Below are 23,929 nucleotides of genomic sequence, written 5' to 3'. Positions count from 1 at the left end.
TCCTGTCGAACAGTTATGTGTACAGGGTCTATCATCATGCGTCCTACGTCCGAGTCAGTCTTTGCCCATAGGTACAGAGGTAGGGTGTCGAGTAAGGACAAGTCAGTGTCAGTGATAGAAAACATGCGTTGTGCGCGACAAGATCTGAGCAGTGTTGGGTTGTCGTACAGAATGACTCGAACTCCGTCTTGTGAACACCTAATAGTAGCTCGAAAATGTTTCAATAAGTCAAGTCCCATAATGGCGTCGGGGGTGTTGGAGGAGAGCAAAAACGTCGTGTCAGTGGTGTTATTGTCCAAGTTAAAAGAGATCGGTGTGGACAAGGGATTAGTGGAGGGCGTTCCATCAAAACCTATTGATGTCACATGTGAGCCAGACAAGGGTGCCCTGGGAATCAATCGTTTAGACAACGCACTACGTGTTGCACCAGTATCTACCAGAAATGGAGACTTCGTACCTAGGACCTTAGCGGTGACATAAGGGCCTTGCTGGTCAACATAGAGCTCGACTGGATCCCTTCCTTGCCCTTGGCAGTCCTATGCAAAGTCGTGGGCATTGTCGCAGTCAGACTGTTGGCACTGATTTTGTCGGGGACGGTCAAACGTGTTCGGTCTACCAGGTCTGTCATTGTTGGTGTCGCTTGTGTGCCCTCGTCCCTGTCCTCTATTTCTCGGCCCGCCCGCTACGTCTCTCGTGTCTTTATTTCTGAGTGCTTCTTGCAGAACTGGACATTGAGATTTCCAATGGCCAAATCCTTTGCAAAACGCACACTGGTTCTCATCGAGGTCTGTTCGTGGAGCGCCGGGTGCGGGTGTGCGGTCTCTAGGGGGTGGATTTCTAGGGGCATTCGACTGGTAGTTCCCTCTATACTGTTCCCTTCCTATAGTCACCCCTTGCAACTAGGCAATCATTACCCTCTCTTTCAAGTCCTTTTTCTTTTTCTCAGTCGCTTGATCGTTCTCGTTCTTTTGTCGCTCATAGTATTGAGCCTTCTGAAGGATAGCTGCAGGTTTGGAAGCCGCCCAACTACTCTCGCTAGTCTGTAGTTTCTGCGAGACTTCTGGTGTCAGGCCTGTCACATAGTTCTGGACAAACAAGTGATGTCCGGTTGCAGTGGTCATGTCCTGGCCGCTGTAATCGGAGAACACCGTTTCAAACCGGGAGAAGTATTCTGATACGTCTTCCTGGGGTTTCTGGCGACAGGCCGTTACTACCGACCAGTCCACCTTCCTTTCTGGGACTAAGGTTTTTAATTTCTGCACGATCTTATCTGGTAGGTCTAGAATGGCTTTCATAGGTTTCTGTCCCGGCTCTCGCTGTTTGTCTACATCACCGAGTTGTATCCAGGTATGTCCGAACAGCTCAAGGTGGTCGACTTTCCGGATTTGCTTCCACACATCAGCTGGCAGACATAGCCCGAAAAACAAATCGATATCCGCTAGGGTCATAATCGTTGAACCCAGAGCGGTGGCTAATTCTGTATAGAAGGCTGTGGGGTTCTTTCGCAGATCAGGCAAGGACTTTCGGAAAGTCAGGATGTCTTGCCGATCCCATGGTTGGTAAACCCAGTTGTAAACTACCCTCCCTCTTGCATCTTGGTGATTAATATCGTCGTGTGTTCCCTGTCCTCGTGGGGGAACCCAATAGGGAGCGGCCTCCTTTATGGGCATCATAGTGTCAATTTTTTCTACTCTGGCTTCAGTCACTGCAGGAGTCGTGGTGTTGGTCTCTGGTTTCAGCTCCGTGAGGTGGCGGAAAACTTCAAGCGTACGCGTGAAGAGGTTCGCCACATCACACTCGCCTCCATCTCCGACATCAATTTTCCTATACAGAGTCGTTAGGTTTTCAGGGCCTTTTCCTTGGTATCGGTCCTCGTAGGCATTAAGGGTGTGGTAACAAAGGCGTACGACAAAGTGTCGTCTGTGGCTATTGGCATATGTATTGTACATATCCGTTATATAATCCTCACTTTCCTTTCGCACCACCAGTGTCTTTACAATCTTATCGATCCCAGCTCGTTCGTCCTTACTTAACCTATTCGATCTCGCGGGGTCTTTCCTCCCCGCTTCGGGATCATCTGAAGTGGTTGCTCGCGCTGCGCTGAGTGCGAGGGGTTCGGTCGGCGCAGAGGCCATGAGGACCGAGGCTCCGGCACTATTCTCGCCTGTCGTTGGGGGTTGCGGGTGCTGCGCTAAGGATTGGGAAGGGGCGTATGGAGGGGGCATGTAGATGATCGGGGGACCTAGTAGTAAATCATCGTTCGTTCGCTGTTTTGAAGGTAGCTCGGGGTAAAGTGTAGAGGGTGTCCTGACGGGACACTGGCCTGATGATTCGGAATCTTGTTTTAGCTTGGTTTCCTCTCTTTCTTTTATTTCTTCCTTTAATTTGTTAGCGGCCAGGTGAGCTGCCTTGCGTAATTCCTTTTCTAACCTGACCTAATTTCTCTTCTTTCGCTGTTCTGTTTCTTTGCGCCATATGCCGAAGCTATCGAGCATAGTGGGTGTTGTCTTATTGTTATAAAGGGCGGTTCCCAGCGCGTTTATTTTGTCGTTATCAAAGGATCCTATCAGTGGCCACTGATTTTCCCGATCCTTTCTTGTATATTTATGCCACAGCTTACTATAAGCCACGGCGACTAGTCCATATTTAGTAAACATGTCCATATTAGGGGTGCCCTCCAGTGGAGCCGGATGGTTCACCTCCAATAAGCGGTCCGGGCTGAACCAACTACCAACAAACGGGGCAAAAATAGGCATGACGGGTTACAAAGGGGACAAAAGTCTGCACTACCTATCCTTCACTATTCACAAGGACTAAACAGAGTATTGCAACTCTGTGCTTATTTGTAAATAGAGAATAACCCAAAGAGAACCAATTCCGAACGATTAATGTTCGGACAAACAATCAATCAAATGAGGGATAAAAATAGGCACGACGGATTACAACGGGGGCAAAAGCCTGCGTTACCTATCCTTCACTATCTGCAAAGACTAAACAGAGTATTGCGACTCTGTGCTTGTTTGCAAATAGAGAATGATCCAAAGAGAACCAATTCCAAAACAGTAAATGCTTGGATAACAATCAATCAAATGGAGAGGGAAGCAGGCACGACGGATTACAATGGGGGCAAAAGCCTGCGTTACCTACCCTTCACTATCTGCAAAGACTAAACAGAGTATGGCGACTCTGTGCTTGTTTGCAAATAGAGAATCTCTCAGAAACAATCAAATGAGTAATACTAGTATTTTCAAACAATCAAACAATCAATTCGCAATTCGTCGTGTTACACGACCTTACCCGGACCGCAAGGACAGTTTCTCGTCTTCCGCTTCCAGCGCCTGATCGTCCTCTGTTCTCCGTAATTGCTGTGGCACTCCTGATGGTTCCCAGTCAGGACCGAAGATCACTCGAGAGAGGTCTGCTCGGAACCGGTGAAGTTTGGATGATCGGCTGCCAGACGAGGGTCTATCGGGCAGGAGCTCTTCCCGATCGTTGCAGTCGTTCACTCTGTCGTTGGGACCTCTCCCACTGGATCCACGCGTCGCTGATGGGCCCCACGTTTGGGACGCCAATTGTAGAATGGTAGGGCCGAATTCGACCAAGAACCCTTCAGTATTTGCCCAGGGTTAGCCGCCTCTCATACCATTCGAGATTACCAAACAAAGAGGCAGGCGCTGGAGACAGAAGGCAGGAAACAGGAGTTTATTCCGACGGAGCAGAACACGTCAAATCAGACAACAGGGTATCTTCTCGAGGTGCTCTAAACGCATCCTTGAGGCCTGGCCTCTTATACACAGGTTTATTGCTTTATTACATAAAACACATTCTTGTCAATACTTTGATGTACGGAAAGGCATCCTCGGAATCTCCGCTCCAAACCCGTTCCCACACATAGTTACAGTAAAAGTCCCCACCCCGATCTCAGTAGGTGATGACTATCGCGCAGCTGGATATCCCGCCGGCTCCCGGAATGTGTGCGGCTGATCGGATCTCATGGGGTGGGGGCTTTTATCAGTCATAGATTCTTTGAAGAGGGACAGCTTCCTACTGTAAAGGGGCAATAAACTGTATCCGCAGGGCTAGGTGATGGCCTGGGATCGGGCGGGACAATCGGGCACAGAGGAAGGGGGTTCATCAAAGGATGCGTGATCATTAAAGGGACGGAGGGAGGTGTTAGTCGGGTAAGGGATGTGGCTCCGAGGCAGGGCTGCGCTGAAGGGGTGGTTTATGGCCCAAGCATGTGAGAACGTGGGCTGTCAGCGCGCGGGGGATGCTGGCGGGGTCAGAGAGGGAGAGAGAGAGACGCGCTGGCTATCGGCAGTGGGCAGAGAGGCCATGGCGTTCAAAATGGCTGCTACTTACGCGCACATTTGAGCTAAAAGGGGACAAGATGGCGCCGATAATGTTTACGTCGCAATCTAGATGTTAACACACAGATCCGACAGTCTCAAGGAGTCCATTGGACCATCAGAGGGAACTTAAATACATTTATTTGAAAAGTTTTATAAAGCGTGAACAAGACCCAGACGGGTATCAGAGCACTGTACAAAGAGGAAAACTGACATTGATGTGCAGGGACAGTATAAGTACAATACAATAAAGCAACATGCGAGGAACCTGAGGCATCAAGTAAATGAGGGTGCTAGGGGAAGAAGATGTAGCAAGTGATCAAACAGGTAAAAGCCCACCTTGATGGGGCCGAGCAGTTTCTTTATCGAGTTACTTCTAAAGAACAACGAAATACATTTTAAACCCCAAGTAAGAATAATTGTCAAGTATATACTTCAAACAAAAAGTGAAAATAATTTTCAAGCATACATTTCAACACACAAAGTAAAAATGATTGTCAAGCATGAAAGGTAAGTGTCTAGCAAATGACATAGAGGCTATTGCTGATTAAGTTCTTCCAACAGTAGCCATTTGACATGTTTTTTGAATGAAGCAGTTGAGGGGTTGGCTCTGATCTCTGTTGGAAGGGCATTTCAAATTATTGGAGCCAGCCCTGAGAAGGTGCGATTGTAAGTTCTTTTTTTGTTGAATTTCAGTGGTTTCAGTAGTAGGGTATTAGAGCTTCTTAAGTTTCACCTGGATCCGGAGAGCTCAAGTTTTATTGCCAGGTAAATGGGGCAATTGACATGTACAGCTTTACGTGTCAGACAGGCTACCTTGAAGCAGATCCTTGCTTCAATGGGAAGCCAGTTAAGCTCGATTAAGTCAGGTGTAATATGATCATGCTTTCTGGTGCCTGTGATTAGTCAGGCCGAGGCGTTCAGAGTAGCTCTTAGTGGAGCTAACATAGATTTAGGAAGCCCAGCTAGGGTCACCAATCTGTATTGTACTCGTGAGACTAAGGATTGGACTGCTGACTGGATGTCCTCGGGAGGTAGGAAAGATTGGATTTTCCTAAGAGTGTTGAGCTGATGGTTGGCACTCTTAATGGTTGCAATGATGTGACCTTGCATGTTTAGAAATGTGTCCAGGGTGACACCTAAAGAGCAAGTGGAGTTCACCATATGCGGGCTGTAGTTGAGTGCGAAGATTTTTTTTGGATCCAGTTTTGCATGGGGTCCTCGTGGTTGCGGGGGGTAATCAGGAGAAATTCAGTTTTGAGGGAATTAAGTAACAGATTGTTATGTGTTAGCCATTGTTGAGTTTTTTGAAGTGCTCCGTTAAGAGTTTAATATCATCTGGAGAGGAGATCTTCAAATACAGTTGAGTGTCATCCGTGTACAGGTGGTACTGAATGTTAGTCGTTCAGAATAGCAGTTAGAGGTTCCATGCAAAGGTTAAAGTGCGTGGGCGAGAGTGCAGAACCTTGAGGCACCCCAATAGAGACTGAGGTGCTGGCAGCCAGAGATTGGTTGACTTTGATTCTTTGTCTTCAGTTATGCAGGAAACAGGAGAACCAATTTAGGACAGCCCCAGATAACCCCATCCTATATTGAAGAAGGTTAATCAAGTTATCATGTTTATAGTGTCAAAAGTCCAGAAGAATTAGAAGACAGGACATATCTTGGTCAAGCGCTCTCAAGGCATCATCAGCAATGTGAGTTAGAGCTGTTTCTGTGCTACAGCCTCATCTACAGCCTGCTTGATATTGGTCTAGGACATGAGTACTCACAAACTTTCTCTCGGGGGCTGAATTTACAGTGTGGTTTGTGGTCGAGGGCCGCACCGGTGGGGGTGGGGTCATTTGGGGGCGGGGCTAGAGGGGGGTAAAAAAAGACCACTGCCGTTTCAAAACATTACTAGACAGTGCTGTATTTCCAAAGCAGATGTAACTACAGCCAGCACATGTTTATAGTATTTTTTTATTAGCAGACAAGAGCAATCTTAAGTGGGATTGAATGGCAATTTCCAGCAACCGGATATTCAGCAGATGCCCAGTGCAGAACAGGCTTCAGAGCCCCAAAAATAGATATGTTAAAGACAAACACTACGAACTTATTTTACATTTCATGTCACCAATTAGTTTTCTGTAATCTGGTACCAAGTTGGAAACGGCAAGCCTTAAGAGCTGCTCCAGATGTATGTTTGTAAGTTTATTTCTAAGTTTGCTCTTCAACAGTCCCATTGTGGAAAATGAACATTCGCAAGCATATATTGACCCAAACATACAAAGTACCTTCTGGGCCACTGTTAAAAGAAGAGGAAACTTGTCAGGGCGCACAATTTTCCAGAATCCTTCTGGTGCTTGCCCCAAAAAAGATGCTTTCGAGGGCTGATAGGGATTTGAAATAAATGGCACGCACACACACGTATATACAAGCACAAGTCCACCCATAGGTATCTTGGCGCTGAATAACAGATGTTTATTGCTACCCAACTCATTTTATCTACCTCAGATGGATGAAAGGCATGACCCACCAGGATTTGAACCTTTGAGAATGAGGTAGAACACAGGCCCCTGCAGCGGGCGCATTAGTCCACTGCGCCACTAGACCCGGCATGCACACAGTACAAGGATACAGAGTAGAAAACATATGGAAGGAGCTAATCTGGACAGTGCTATTTGGTGTGAAGCACCTGCCAAACTAAAGGAATCTGAAAGGCTCAGATACAATGGTCAGGTCTGTAGAGAGGGGATGGGCGAAGGGAGGGGGCAGGTTTCAGGTGGGGGTTAGTAGAGCAGGAGGAGAATCAGAGGGCAGGAATAACCAGAAAGATTGGGCCAATGGGCAGTGCAGGTGTGGGTGCAGGTGTGGCCATAAAGAGCAAATTCACCAGCTGAGAGCTATATTCATTCAGTTAAAAGGGTGAGAATGTGAGCAGTGAGTCAGTATTCCTAATACTCTGTCTGTTTTTTTGCCTCAAGTAGGAAATAAAGGAGTTAGAAACTACTGTTTTCCTAAAGCATTAGGATGTGTTTTGCACCAACAGGTGCATGTTAAAATGTAATGTCTGCTGGAGACAGAATGTGGCACATAGGTTGCTTTAAAAGCACAATAGAGTACATTATCTTTTGATTACTACATAATTAACCTTGCCCCTTAATTTGGTCCTAAACTGACAACACCCATTTGTCTTGTTTATAAGAAACCTTTCTGTGCATTAAAGGTATTTCAGCAACCAATGCTAGGAGAAAACATCTCCCTTCATATTACTGTGATTTCTCCTTTAGGAACCTGTGAAAAGCAATGCACAAACAGAGGCCGCTAACAGAATTATTGATTGATTTTCTTTTCCATTATCTTTTATCAGATTTTCACTGTGAAGTACTTTTACACAAAACACTTGTCAAACAGCACTTATTTTCCACTGGAAATTATTCTGATTAACACCACACTAAAAATGCACAGTTTCAAATAGGATGTTAACACTGCTAAGCAAGTAGATGGCCAGAAAATATATATGTTGCTATATAAGGTTGAGCCGAAGGTGAGGGTAATTAGAAGGATGACAATTATTCAGCAGGTTCTAAATTCAACTGTATATTTCTATGGAAACAATATACTTCTGCACGCTCTGGAATACACATTTGCTCTCACCAATGGACATGTTTCAATAATCAACCAATAGCCTAACCGTTTTCCAACAGTACTGCTAATTTTTCCTCCAGTTCCATAACAACTATTTTTTCTGCACGTTGTTTTTTCTTGGCTCCCCTCAAGCCCCCTTAACGCATCAGTTGGTATTTGCCATGGAAGCTCTCAATTTTAAAATACTTCATGCAGTGTTTAGTCTAGTTCACATTTGGAACTAGAGGAAAAGTTTCAAATAGTTTCTACTGAGATCCTGACACTTTGGAGTCCCTGCCCCATCTTCATTTCACTGCCCCATCTTCATTTCACTGCCCCATCTTCATTTCACTGCCACATCTTCATTTCACCGCCACATCTTCATTTCACCGCCACATCTTCATTTCACTGCCCCATCTTCATTTCACTGCCCCATCTTCATTTCACTGCCCCATCTTCATTTCACTGCCACATCTTCACTTTCATTCCGTTTCCTCACCTCTCTTTCCATCCCTCCCAAGTCACCTCCCCTCGCTTTCCATCCCCTCTCCCCTTATCTCTTTCTCTCCCCCCCCTTGTCTCCCACTCACTATTTGTTTCTCGGACCCCTGTTCAGCGTGCTTCATTGCTGTGCCAGCACAAATTAAGCACGTTTGCTTTCAGTCCCCCGAGCTCAGCTGTAGCCCACTCCCACCCCCAGTAGCTAAACTGCAGGTCACAGGACAAAGGATGCTTCCGAAAGGAACGTCTCCCCCCAGAGCCCCACTAACATGCATACGCCACTTTGCTCTTGTAACTCACTGTTTGCTTCCTCTCACATTTTGTTTGCTTTCGATACTTGCACAAGTGCCACCATAGCCTAAGTAACGTTTGTTCTTGTGTTCTTGTGTCCTCCATTTATTGCAGTATTATACCTCTATTTGTACGCTTTTGTAACCTGCACACTTATCACTTTTTCCTCCTCTAATGCACCGTTTGCTACCTCTTGTGTTTGGTTTGCTCACGATTGTCACTTTTGCCTCCTGTACTGTAACGTTTGCTTTTCTAACGTTTTCACATGTAATTGATCTCATGTTTAAGTTCTGTTCCTATTGTGAAGCGCTCTGCCACAACACACTCCTTCTGACACCTCCGGTTAAAGTCTGCGCAATAGAAAAAGGCATCAATAAATGAAGACATAAAGAAATAAAGCTGAGGAGTGCCCAGACCCCCACCCCCCACCACACCCTCGATAACCCACTCCTTCACTTACCTATCGAGGCTGAAGACTTTACGGCTGCATTGAAGATTCTCCGTGGCTGGGGGCAGCGAGGACTTCAGTGAAGATTCTCCTGGCCTGCTGCTGCAAGGAACGCGATGGCTGGTGCAAGGCGATGAAGAGTCCCAGGGGCTGCTGCAGAGAGGGTCGTCACCACGGACACACACAGGAAGCTCCTTCACAGGTCCTTTAAAAGTCAGCTGTAACAGCGTTAGTTACAGCTGACTTTTAAAGGGCCTGTGCTTCGCGCCGGGTGCCGGGGGTGACGTCACGGGGCTCAGTCCAATCAAAGGCCAGTATAAGCAGAGAAGATGGCCGCAGAAGCAAACGTTGTGAATACGTATTCAATACGTATTCACAACGTATGCGCCTGCGGCCATCTTCCCTGTTTACCTTAAAATTTTATCCATGTAGGTCAGGACATGCACGGCAACAGGGTCCGCGGGCCGCCAATTAAGGCCAGGCGGGCCGCCAGCGGCCCGCGGGCCGTACTATGAGTACCCCTGGTCTAGGAGCTGAAATTTCTCAATGTGGTCGCAGAGCTGTGTGTGAACATATTTCTCGAGCAGTTTCACTAAAGACATGAATTTGGTGATCGGCTGAAAGTTATTGGGATCTGTTAGGTCGGCATTGATACAATGGTGGCGGTGTCTGTCAGGCACCACCGTAGGGATAATGATGTCTCTCCCTGCCTACCGTTTCGTGGCGGTTTACCAGCCATTAAAAGGCTGGTGGAAAGGGGACATTGAGAGCCCATAGCAGGCCCATAGCAGGCCCACCTTCCCCCGGGTCCTCAGCTTTGGGAGGCACCTATTGTGCCCCCTACATATCCCTGCACCATGTGGCAAGCACCGAATGATGCCTGCCACGTAATGAAGTATATGTGTAATGTCTATTTTTTGTACTGCGGCATGTCCTGCAGTCTGCAGCACCTGCCTCAATACAAAATATAGACATTGCAACCCCGTGGTGGCGGTTGCATCCTAATGATTACGGCAGGACCGCCGACAGCCAGTCGGGCAGTCCATTTGCGAAAGGATAGCGGTCAGACGAAAGTCCAACCACCATCATAATGAGGCCTTTACTGGTAAAAAAAAAAATGGAAAATTAGTTGGAAAAAAACACCCATTTGTGGCAATTTTTTCATTTGGAACTTCTCATCACGATGGCCAATTTAAAAAAGCAATATACCATGACATCTCCTAGACCATTCTGGTTGTGGGAATATATAGGGTTTGAGGGTTTTCTAAGAACTCGAAGTATCCAGAGCCAATAACTGAGCTGCATCTTGCAATATTTTTTCATTGTGTACCAGGTATAAAGCAATTCATTTGGTAAAATTTAAAGAGTGGAAAATGGGTATCAAGGAAGCCTATGCATTTCCAAAATGGGCACAAGATATGGAGTTTTAAAGCAGTGGTTATTTGCACATCTCTGAATTTGTGGGTACCAATTCTAGCATCTTTGAATGGACAGTGTTGTTGAGCTCGATGAAACGGCGCCACTCAGGAAATCGCACATATATTAGTTTCAATAGATCCTGAATTCTGGACAGTGCTGTAAGGTGAAGAGAACGACCAACCTCCCCCGAAATTGCAGCAGAGGCCACTGAATACACAAAGGAAATCCTCAGCACACGTCTGTAGTGTATCTAAACATTTATCTGCACATTATATGCATAAATATTAACACAGTATTTTGAGTTTCTTGTTTTTCTTTCTTTATTCTTATAGTTTCTCTTCAGCTGACACATGTTTTGTTGCATATACTGGGAAATTGTCCTGCGACTTTCTCAAGGCTGTATAAACACAAACAAAAGACCGATGTAACACCATACATATACTGGTGTACATTATCACATTAGAAGTTCCCCATGTCTGGAGGTATAATTATACACAATTAAGGAGAAACATGTAATAAACACGCACAAAGTAGAACAAATGAACATGACGCCCATGCCAATCAAGGGCCCAACCTAACTATTGCGCCAACTATAGGGGGTGAAAAAGTGACATCCTTGATCACTTGCTGATTGGTGATGGAGGAAAACATTTGTGACAACAAAGTGAAAGAGCCAATTACCAATCTGTGACCGTGTGCTGATCAGAAAACCATGATGACACTTATCTGTAGATTGTCAGATGCAAGCACAGAAATAAAAAAACTGTCAATAGGTGATGGAAGAGTCATCAATATATCCACCTTAAAACCCAAAGTCATGCATGTGTGAGAACGCATTTCAAATACCTCTACAATCTTTGGTATATTCCTCTGTGAAATTAAAGAAACCTATCATAAGAACAAACTCCTCGTATACATGCCTACTTCCATTTCCAAATCTGGCAAGCAGATGGAAAACCTACTTCTTATGTGGTGATAATTCCAACCCACAATGAGTCAAATATCTGTCTCCTGCATTAAAATTGGTTCTTCATTCAGGAAAAGTCTCTGTCTGACCAATCCACGAGCTCTGAAAATATATATATATCTGGGGACGGAATAATGTGTAAACTCCTCCAAAGACAATACTCGTATCTATCATTAGGTAAGATCCAGCCGCAACCTCTATGCTGTCATGCTTACTTGTTCAAAACCCAAATACGTGTCCCCGCTTAACATAATCATTACATAGTCAGGGTTGCAGCACGTGCGCTCATGTATGAAACTATACCTCACATCTCAGAAAATATCCAGCATTACTACTATCCCACTTAGTCATCTGAGACCTAGCTAATTGAACCGTATATGTCCCATCAGGATTCCCTCACAAATCCATATGTACTGCACCCAATTGACACCAGGGTATTTAAAAGATGCCATCATAACACATGCCCAATTCGTATTTGTCCATCGTACAATTATACTATCTCAAACTACCAACTTAGTCCTTCAAAGTTTAACAATGTATCCACAGTCAATTATCTCTTACCGTAAGGACAGCTCCGTCATCAATGTAGCCCACAACCGTGACTCTCGCGTGCGAGAACATCGAGGAAATTAGTGTTCCCGCCTTTATACAATCTCTCACAGCTAGGAGTCGTCAACACAGAAGAAGGACACATATTGTCTCCAAAACGGGTGCCATCTTGAACTTCCCAATAGGCACCAACATCTTCAAAATCCTCGTGCTATCTGACCCAAAATATCACTACTTATATGGCTCTGTGTACAGTGCAAAATGTTCAGCAAATTAATCATGATTAAAACTGTACCAAAATGGGCGCCATCTTGAAACGTGTTTCACTTGGTTTATGGTAACATGCTTTCCAAAATTGAGGAGGCAAACACCATCCTTTAAGTGTATGAAAGGGCGTAAGGTCCCTTTCAAAATTCATTAAGATGGTGTGACAAATCATCTAAAACCAGTGTTGGTTGTGTTATATTAACGCTACATTTTTCCATCCCCTACATAACTTTCAATTAGATTCAAGTTCCTATATTTTTTTATATAAGAAAAATATAAACGGAAAGTAGACATAACAATTTTTAACAGAAGAGAAAAAAAGGTGTACAATTTGAGTTACGAAATGAGGCAACCGAAATAATTTCTTATATTACATACTTTTGATAACTATTATCCACAGAGAAAATGCAGTAAGGGGCATTCCACCTTCCCAAAAAAGAATGCAGCTCCTGATCCACATTTAACTCAATCTCAGTAGTACGAAGTTTGAGAATCCAATGGGCCTCACGTCTTCGTAAGGCAAGTTCTCTGTTACCACCTCTGGGGTGTCTGATTTTGTTCTATACCATAGAATGAGAAGTGTTTATTAGTGGTTTGTGAGGGGTGGAGCGCGATGTGTTCCGCAATAGGATATCTAATGTCCCATTGTTTCACCGGTCTCATGTGTTCCCCTATTCTTTCACGTAATATCCTTATGGTGCTACCCACATATATTTTGTCACGCCTGTACTCGATAATGTATATAACAAATTTAGTCAGGCAGTTTATATTGGTAACAATCGTGTATGTTTGGTCTCTTGGGTGCTTAACCCCTTCGGGGCTGATGATGAGCTCAGCTCGTCATGAGCGTAACGTGCCGTGCGCTGATGACGAGCTGAGCTCGTCATGTAACGCGGTAATTTTTAAATTGCTGCGTACAGCGGGAAAAGCCGCCGCGTTGATGCGGTTAAAATGTGTCTTTCTGCTACAGGCCCACTTACGTGCACTGCAGTGCCCACAGCTCTAAAAACCTATTGTACGTTGTGTAAGCCAACTCTCTTTTGTCCCAACTCTAGGATAAAGAGGGCTCAGTAAATTTCTCAGTGAGACTCCTCATCTATAAGTAATGTCTGGTCTGTCTCAAATCGTATCGCTGAGGGATTTATCAGCTCTCTCAATGTGCCAATGCTTGTTGAGATTACGTACTAACACTCCTGACCAGGCGTTGTAACCAGTCAACATACGTATCTTCTCATTTTTCTTGCTAGGTTTGGAGCATTCCCTTAAAGTCTCCAGTCTCTTTACACTATTTATTCTCTGCGCAGCTTTTCTAAGTGTATTTTTGCCATAGCCCCTTCTCTGGAAGCGGAGCAACAAACTGTTCTTACTTTCCTCAAATTCCGTATCTTGGCTGCAATTTTGTCTAACCCTGATTTTTTTTTGTGCTTGCATCTGACAATCTACAGTCCTTATTTTAAGCTGTTCTTCAATCAATGTCAGATAAGTGTCATCACGGTTTTTTGACCAGCACACAGTCACAGATTGGTATTTGGCTCTTTCACTTTGCGGTCACAAATGTTTTCCTACATCACCAATCAACAGGTGATCGGGGATGTCACTTTTTCATCCCCTATAGTTTGTACCCATTCTAGCATATGAATTAGAGGGCATTTGTTTCTCAAAATGTCTTCTTTCTTACACACTGGCTTCAATTTGAAGGCACAAATGCAGAGAAATACAATTGATAATAACACTTGTTTTACTATCCTGTGTTCCCCTAAGTCTCCCGATAGAAATGGTACAAAATTTGTGTGGGTGGGCCTAGTGCCCGCAATAAGAAAGGGCCCAAAACACAACAGGGGAACAATACATTTTCCCACTGAAAACTGACCCTTTATTTGCAATGTGCCTAGCTGCAGATTTTGGGCCATAGGTCAGCCAGCATCTAGGGAAACCTAGCAAACCTGCACATTTTTAAAAACTAGACACCTAGGAAAATACAAGGTGGGGTGCCTTGCGTGGCTTCTACCAGGTTTTCCTACCCAGAAGCCCTTGCAAATCGCAAACTTTGACTAAAAAACACATTTACTCACATTTCTGTGCTGGACAGTTCTGGAATCTACATAGAGAAACTCATTTCCTACCAGCTACCTTTCACCCAAGCCTCTAAATAAAAATGGTACCTCACTTGTGTGGGTGAAGCAAGTGCCCGCAACAGGAAAGGCCCCAAAAGGCAACATGGACACATCACATTATTCCACTGAAAACTGACACTTTTTATTTACAATGTGCCTAGCTGTGTATTTTGGACCCTAGCTCAGCCGGCACCTAGGCCTATTTTTTAAAACTAGATACCTAGGGGAATGCAGGGTGGGATAACTTATGTGTCTCTCACAAGGTTTTCTTACGCAGAAGCCCTTGCAGACCCCAAACTTTGTCCAGAAAAACACATTTTCCTCATATTTTTCAGCATGTCCCCAAGTCTCCCAATAAAAATTATACCTTACTAGTTTGGGAGTGCATATCGCCTGAGTCACAAAAGGGCCCAAAATACAATGTGGAGACATCACCATTTCCTGACCCGAATTAGCCATTGGGGTAGCTGCAGTATTTGGGCCTGGGCTCGGCAGCCACCCAGGAGAACTTACCAATCCCAGACATTTCTGAAAACTAGGCACAAAGGGGAGTCCAGTGAGGTGTGCCAAGCATGGATTGTACAATGTTTTCTTACCTGCAAGGCCCCAAAAACCTTTGCCTAGATTCATCGTACATTTTCCTTTCATTTCTGTGATGCAAATTTCCATAAACCAAAGGGATCAACAAACTTCCTACCATCTAGTGTTCACCCACGTGTCCTGATTAAAATGCTACCCCACTTGTGTAGCTGGGTCTAGTGCCCATGAGAGGCATGCATCAAACGAAGGTCAGTGGGAATCTCGATGTCCCTTACTCTATTTGAACCTGCTGTGATATCTGCCTGTTAGGGGGTCCAGGCCCAGCCACACAAATGGTGTAACATTGTTTTGGGGGCAAAGTGGGAAAATGCTGGGTGGTAATAATTGTGTGGTTCCCTGTGGTTTCCAGAAGGTTACATCACAGAATGCAAGGAAAATGTGCAATTTTAGTCAAAGTTTGAGATTTGCAGGGCATTGTGTGTAACAAAATGTAATGGGATCCACACGAGACTCACCATCTTGGACTGCCCCAGGTGCCTAGTTTTCAGAAATGCCTTGGTTTGGTAGATTTCCCCTAGGTGGCAGCTGATTCAAGCCCGGAAATTGCAGCCATTCATGACAGAAGTAGGACAATATTGGGACTTTGTCCCACTTTGCTATCCATAGGTAACAAAACAAAATAATGTCTCCATTTGCCATAAAGATGGGGATGCTTTAGTTCCCAGGGGGCAGAAAGACTCAATTGTCCATCCTTGGATTGGAGTATTGGCTCGACACCAGAGTAGGTCACCCTAGCGTTTTGTTTGTTTTCGTTGCCATGTTGAAATCGCTGGTATCTTATGGCCTTTTTGTCACCTGGAGGCAGATTTTGGGTGAACGCCCTCAGTCTATCCCAGTGAAGCAGAAAGACTAATATATCTGTTCTGGGATGGCAGCACAGTGTATTGCCTAGGTGAGCCGCGTCCCTCCATAGGGGCAGAATAGAGGTAATTACTTCCTTTAGTAGATGGAGGGTGGCACTTGCCCATTGTCAAAGGAACTTCTCCTTCCTACAAAACTATTCCCTGTGGTCTGGTGGGCTTTCTGCCCCCTGCCAGGGGCAGCTTGGAGGAAAATGCCTCCTATATGCCCCTGGATGGGTGGGGCATAAAGACTACTGATGGTGGTTTCAGGTGTGTGGGCTAGGCCATACGGCTGAGTGGTCCACCCCACCTGCTTTTGCCAAATAAAACAATCCCTCATGTCTAGTGGGCTTTCTGCCCTTCCCTGGTGACAGATTGGAGGTAATTACCTATTATTCGCCCATGAGGGGGAAAGAAATACTGCTAATGGCAATCTGGGGGCATAGGTGTAGGGCCCATGCCTGAGTGGGCTGCCCTCCACCCATTTGTGTCTCTCTAAATTAATCCCTGATGTCTGGTGGGCTTTCTGTCCCTCCCCAGGGGCAGATTGGAGGTATTTGCCTCCAATCTGCCTCCAGTGAGGGGCAGAAAGACTTTGCTAGATGAGGGGGCGGGGGAGTACTATCCCATTGCCAGGGGGTTTCTCCCCTCTCCAAAATAGTCCGTGGTGGCTAGTGGATGGATCCCTGCTTGTGGATCACCATCCTGCGGCTATCGCCAAGCACAAATCCACAGGGGAAGGATTCCATTGAAAGGGGAGAGCCTCCCTATTCCAATGAGCCTCCAATGAGGCCTCTCCCGTCTGGATTGATACTTGGAGTGCTGAGATATGCCCGAGCACTGTTGCAGTGAAAATAATCACTTCATTTTCACTTCAATGTAATGACGTCAGCTCGTCATTCGACCCGAATATCATTACATACTGAAGAAAAAATGCCTTGGGCTACTCGTGAATTTCTTCCCCAGCTCCTGAGGCTGAAATGAAAACAAGGAAATCCCCCTGGTGCTCACACCAGAGGAATTCCTTCCCTCATGTGCTAGGACGGCCTGGATCCGTCCTCAGCACACAGAACACAGCACACACGCACTGGTGCTCAGGACGGCTCTAGGCCATCCTAAGCACCAAAGCAGTAAAAGATGTTTGTTTTCTTGTGGGTGACAACAAACTAGAGTGATTGATGAAAATTGGTGGAGTGCAATGTGATTTGTTTTTCAGATTCAGGGCTCTCACATACTATAATTAGACAAGAGTTATGTAAAGACAAATTTGTTGGGAAGGTTGGAAAGAAATTATTTTTGTTTGGATATTCAATCTACAAGGCGAGGAGGATGGTGGATGGTGGAAGGTGAGGGTGACCACAGACACATCCATTCTTCTGAGCATGGCATGTGTTCTCTGGAGGTGCTCTTCATGTGGATACAGTGAACATTCCCTTTTAAACCAGGTGTTGAATGAGTCACAAACATAGACTAATTATACTGATGATTGCTGCAATATGTTTATCTAGTGCAGGGGTCTTCAACCTTTTCTGTAATGAAAGCTATTTCTGATCAGTGAAAATCGTTGTGAGCAACTGAAGGCCAAATTACTTGCACATTGTTACCAGACTCCTCTTCGCCCAGCTTCATTGAATTTAAACCTAATGTCTATGAGCCCGATACTATGGTTTGAACAAAATACTGTGAGTAGGGGTACTATGATAGGGCTGCCATGTGCGTCTATGAGTGCATGGTCTGTGGGGATGTATGAACAAGCGTGTGAATGAATTGGATATATGTGTATGGGGTGACTGAAAGCCTGTGTCATATGTGCTTGTGGCACAGGACATACTTTTCACCATATGTGTCACCGTTAAAAGTACAACACAAACATACAACCATTTTTTTTAAATGGGAGAAACTTAAAGTGCAGAACAATGTTCTGAAAAAATTTTCATAATAAGGAATACTTTACTGCACTTGATAGAGTATTTTTTGCTATTTAAATTTCTCCCATTTTAAAAATAAATGGATGTATTATTATTTTTTTTAACTTTATTTTTCAATTTTATGAAATACAATAGATGAACCCCCCCCAAAAGGCATCATTAAAAACACATGTATACAGATCGATGGACTCATTATGGCACTTTTTGGACATAGGCTACACCGTAATATACATGGGTACATGAGGCACAATAAAATAACAAGCATGTGAATAATCGTTATCATGAGGACATAACCAGGCCCAGCCCCATGCACTATACCTTAAACCCTTAGAAGTCACCCCCTTCCTCCCCCTCAGACCCCGATTCCTGCGCTGAAAACAATTTGCCACTGGTCCCTTCAGAATCACTATGGGCAGACTGCTCCACCCTCGTCAACCCCGTCATACACATGGCTCGCCAAGCAAGCAGGTCCTCCTGCAATTTCTCGTCCCTCCTAGTATTTTGCATATGTGTTTCTTCTGCGAGGGACCATTCCCTCACATCCCTAAGCTATGTGTGTAACTCCGGGGCCCTCTGTCCCATCCAAGTTATTGCTACCCTACGCCTCGCCAGCACTAACATCAGTTGCAACAATTTATAAGAAAGATTCCGTTTCCTAGGCCTTGGAACTAACGCCAGGAGGCAATGTAGGGGTATTAGCTTCATCTGAAGGCCTGTAGTGGCAGTTATGTGATCAACAACGCTTGCCCAGAAGCCCCCCGATTAGCGGTCTGTCCCAGGCTAAGTGTAGGAAGCCCGCCCCCTCTACGTTACATCTGGGGCAGTTGTTCCTTCTGTCCTCCAAGAAACGACTCAATAGATTGGGAGTAAGGTAAGTACGGTGGAGGAATTTAAAGTGAATTAATTTAAAGCGCGCATTACAGGTTACCCGATGTGTCAAGGCCCCTATTCATCTACGCTGCCCCTGGTCCATTGGCGTGCCCAGGTCCGCCTCCAAGGCCTCCCAAGTCGGTGGCACCGGCGGTGTGAAATCGCGTTTCATAGCTGCATACAACAAGGAGATAAGCCTGCGTCTCCTGCCACAGGATAAGAGAATATGTAAGGTATGAGTCATCAGAGGTGCATCCGGACACTGGGGCCAGACCGAGCATGCCACAGCTCGCAGTCCCTGGTAATGCAGATATTGTTCACCACTAAGGCCAAAAGTCTCCACCGCTTGCTTATATGTCAGGAAAGTCTCTGCGGGGTACAGATCGGCCAGGACCTCGCAGCCCCCTTCTCTCCAGTCACGGAAGGACATATGCTGTTCCAGCTCGACCATTGGAGCCAGTATCCAGAGCGGGAGTTCCCTATGGAAGGGTGCCGATCGCAGAATTCGTTCTACAAACCGCTGCCACACACCCACTGTGTGCCTCACCACGTATGGCAACGTATCCCTTGCATTAAGGCAACCTGTAGCTCCTGTGCCGTTGCTCTCCCTGCCAATAGTCTCATCTCCCAAACATCCGCGTCGGCAAACCATCTGGCAGCCGGTAGCAGCTGCGCCGCATAATAGTACAGATCAAAAAATGTATGTATTTTTCAGTTATAAATGTGGCACTATGTCTACCAGCCACTGGGAGCAAGATACTTGCTGTGTACAAATGTGACTCTTTGAAATTGGAGAAAATTCAACCTAAGAGTTAACTTTATGTTTAATATATTCTCAAGACTTGTTTAGCTTTTAATATTGTATAACAAAATAAAAATAACATTTAAATACATATTTCTTTATGACAATACTTCTCTGTTTTGGAGTCCTTTGCTGACTTAATAGCACTATTGAATGTTGGTCATAATTTCTGTATGCCTATAGACTAATATGAATAACTTCTTGCTCAAGTATGTTTTCAAAAGTGTAGACATTATTTCCCAGCTCTTGGCAAGTTATTTCTTTGCAGAGGGCCCTTCCTTCCTAAAATAACGTTATGGTTATATTCATGAACTCATCATTTTAATTTCCTCTCATGTCAATGTATCTTTACCAACTGCAGGCATTTTTCTCTCAGTGGCCTGCAGGTACAGTGCCATATTTATAACAGGAAAATACAGTAATTTGTTTAAATGTGAGGAATTTAAAGTGAAGAAACATGCTTCATAAAACATTAGGAATTAATTGGCTTAATTTAAAGTAGAGAAAAACATTAAGACAATATTTCATAGAAACATTTTTCTTCACTTTAAATTTCTCCCAGTGAAAAAAATTACAGTATTTTTCAGTTATAAATATGGCCCTGTGTCTATCAGCCACTCTGAGCAAGATGCTTGCTGTTTGTAAATGCAACACTTTAAAAAGGGAGAAAATTAAAATGAAGAGTTAACTTAATCATTAAATGAACTCTTCATTTAAATTTTTTTTCATTCAAAAGCATTCAAAAACATCACTTTGTTCTCATGCTCAAATATTGAGTGGAGAACCACTTTTATTTAAAATACAATACCTCCGTGCTTTAGTTCTTAACTTCTGTGACTCACATGTGTCATAAATCTGAGTGGAACACTTCTCATTATCTGGCTCTGCTATCTACAGCCTGGTAATAATGTAAAATAAACATAACCTTTCCTTAACCCTAAAAGGAAAAGGAAAAGGCAATACTTATTTATTCCAGTAAACTTAGAAGCGTGGCTAGGCTACACTCATCCCGGACCCTGGAGACAGCGCCAGCACTAGTTGTGTTGCCTGGAGACGAGCTGGACTTCGTGCTGCCAGTCGCCCACTGAAGTCCTAATAGGGTTACATAAGGTACAATTGACCTCACATTGGAGTGAATAACACATAGGCACTCCCATTGGACAATACCTAACTGTTCTTGCTCCCCTTCTAGGTCCTGAAGAAAGCCCTACGACCACCTAGGGGCAACACAAGGGGCTGAAACATGTCGACTATCGAACTAGAACACAAAAGTGAAGTGGACTCATAACCCGTCCCATTCTGCACGACTCTCACATTTTTTTAAATTTTATTCCCATACACCTAACAGAATAAAGTCTATTCCCAGGCAGTATGAGGATCATGTTTAACTAAAACCACACACTTCACTTGAGCACTCTTCACTTGTCACCTATAACTGATCACTACTGTACAAACCAGTGGTTGCCTCCAGGTGGAGGAAGCATACCCAAAAGAGACCGGATGATGATGCTGTCACGTATCTGATGCAGGCGGAGAATCAAGATAAACCGCTATACGACCTGTCTACATGAATGAGGGTTTTTTAAGTACTTCTAAAGTACTGACGGATAGAACGAACTGGACCCTGGTAGCAGGTACAAGTGATCCATTCCCCCTTGATTATGAATGACTAATAGGAAGCTGAATGGATAATCGCTTCTTCTTACTCCCCCCCTTGATTCAAACATAGGTTACACCTTGCGCAAAACCAATATTTGAGTAACAGTATGAGCAAAATTCTTTCAAGATTGCTCTAGGGAACAAAATGGAAACAGCCACACTCGTCACAATAATCCTCTGTAACTAAAAGTACACAGCGCATAAACAGTAAACAAAATATCGATCCCGAGCAAAGAACAATTTACATTCAAAATTGAACCATATCAAGTGATCAGTCCAACTTTATTGGACTGATGCCTTGATATGGTTCAATTTTGAATGTTAATTTGTTCTTTTCTCAGGATCAATATTTTGTTTACTTATTTATTCCAGTTCTTTGTTAAAAAAGAACTCAATACTGGAAGCCACTCTGAAGGTTTCTGCAAGCTAGCGATTGACTAGTTGGAGGCACCTAATATGTTGCCTTGCTATATTTGTAAGTTAATGGATGTAAACATAACATATGTTTTATATAGAAGGTATAGTTTATATATGTACATATGATTTGCATAAGCCTTATGATTATTTTACAGTATTAAATATTCTGCTGTAGTAGGAATATAAACAGATCTCTCTGGGGTGTTCTCATTGTAATTACAAGTAACAGAATGTGCTTATTTGTCACACTGCTTGACAGTAAAGTGGTCTCAGCAAGCACTGAGCTCCTTTCCACTGTTATCTATGTCACCTCTTAAATGTGTAAGCTACCTTTCTTAGAAGTAGAATTTAAAAGTCTTTATTTTCAACAGGTTTACATCCAAAAATTGAATGCAAACATTTTCTATCTGCTATATTCCTTAAAATCCAGATAAGGAAATTGACATTCTATCAAACGCTTGTTATTGTTACTTACTTCCATACCTTTTTTTTTAAGTGCACCACGGTTTCCCTTCTTCCTCCTGCCTGCCACTTTTGTGTACACGTTTCTCTAAATCTCATGCCTATCCATCTTAAGATCTTTTGGAAACCATAACTATCTTATTCATTCCAGCAAGCAATTGCTTCTCATATTGCCCCGCTCCCTCTAATGATCACACCGGTGCCAATAACGTATCACTAAGAAACTGAAGTGAATGTATGGAATGAGCATGCAAAACAAACCTCAAAAATAAATTGTCTGACCACTAACTTTGGGCTCCTGGAGAGCTTGCCATAAAGCATTTTGACGCATTGACAGTGGTTGTAAGTGCTATATAAATTCAATTTAAAACCAGAGGGATTAGTATGGAACGAATTGCATGCTTGATTTTCGCTAGTTGAAATTTTAATTTAAAAAATTGCAATGCTAATAGTAAATTGCATGTGGCCAAGAAAGGTTCACCTGTGATGGGGTGGCATGATCAGAAGAATATACACATAATTTTGGATCCAAGGAAAGAAGCAAGTGTTGATGAAAGTACAAAAATAGATGAGAAGTTGCTTAAGAAAATCCTCAAAGTTTTTAGAAAAAACATTGGTAAATTTATTGGAGTAGAACATATCAGAAGGGTGCCAATTCAGTTGCTGAGGACATAATTGAACTTGTGGAGATGTCCAAATGGATTTCACCTTAAGCAGTAGCATGATGCATCAATGCCGAGTGGAGGTTGTGTGTTGACCTGCACCATTTGAATAACAATACAGTAGTTTATCAATTTCCCTTACCCACAATAAATGAGAAATTGTCATCATTGAATGGTGCTAAAGGTTTTTTTCATCTGATTCGGCTTTGCTCTACCAACAGATTCAGTTACATACTAAGAGTAAGAGAGCAACAGCATTTATAATGTCTATTGAGTGCTTTCAATTGAATCATATGCTCTTTGGGTTAGCTTTTACTGCAGAAGTTTTTCAACATTTAATGTATCAATCATGTGGAAAAATTGTGGCAGTACATTTTTTTCAAGATGCTATATTGATTTTTTTAAAAATCAGATCAGTGCATGATCAAAAGTTAGAAGTAGTGTTAAGAGGGTTAAGTGGAGAATTCTCAAAATGTTAATTAGCTGAGAATATTGTCACATTTTTGGGTCATGTAATTAATAGTGAAGGTATCAAACGTAAATAATCCTCTGTTTTAAACGCATTTTTATTGGTTTTCAAGTTTTACAATACAGTTAAACACATCATCAATACAATAGCCCATACTCCTCATCTACAATGGCTATCTGTGGGAATGCTATACAAATAAACAATGGTAATCATCTGGGTGGGGAATAAAAGACCCATCAACATGAATAATGCTAATTTAGTTCCAGTTATGGACAGCAAAAATAAAAGTAGTAATGAGGGCCTTTAATAGGGCCAAACAACACCAGTCAGTCAGAGCTTTGACAACCAATGCATATCACAACTGTTTAAAGAACATTTTTAAAACTGAAACCAAACACGTCCTACTGGAGCTATGTTTAGCTACTGGCCTAATAAAGAGGACATGAGGGTGATGGTATAGTAGTAAGCTTTAGTTAGCACAAGGGGAGGGCAACCATATCATGCACAGGGTGGCTCATTCAGGCCTTGCTCTCTTAGAGGGAGATAATCCTGCCCAAATCAATCATCTCAGGGAAATCCTGCAGTATGGTGCGCCATGCCTGCACATGTCCCGGGGCTCGAATCGGAGCATCAGCACTTGACATTCGGTTTCTGGGGGTCTTTCCAAGTGTTCTCTATCTGATGACAGGCCAGCCTCAGCGCTA

The sequence above is a fragment of the Lissotriton helveticus genome, chromosome 1_1, assembly GCF_964261635.1.
Source record: "Lissotriton helveticus chromosome 1_1, aLisHel1.1, whole genome shotgun sequence".
Classification (NCBI taxonomy): domain Eukaryota; kingdom Metazoa; phylum Chordata; class Amphibia; order Caudata; family Salamandridae; genus Lissotriton; species Lissotriton helveticus.
Note: the sequence above shows the minus strand (reverse complement) of the source record.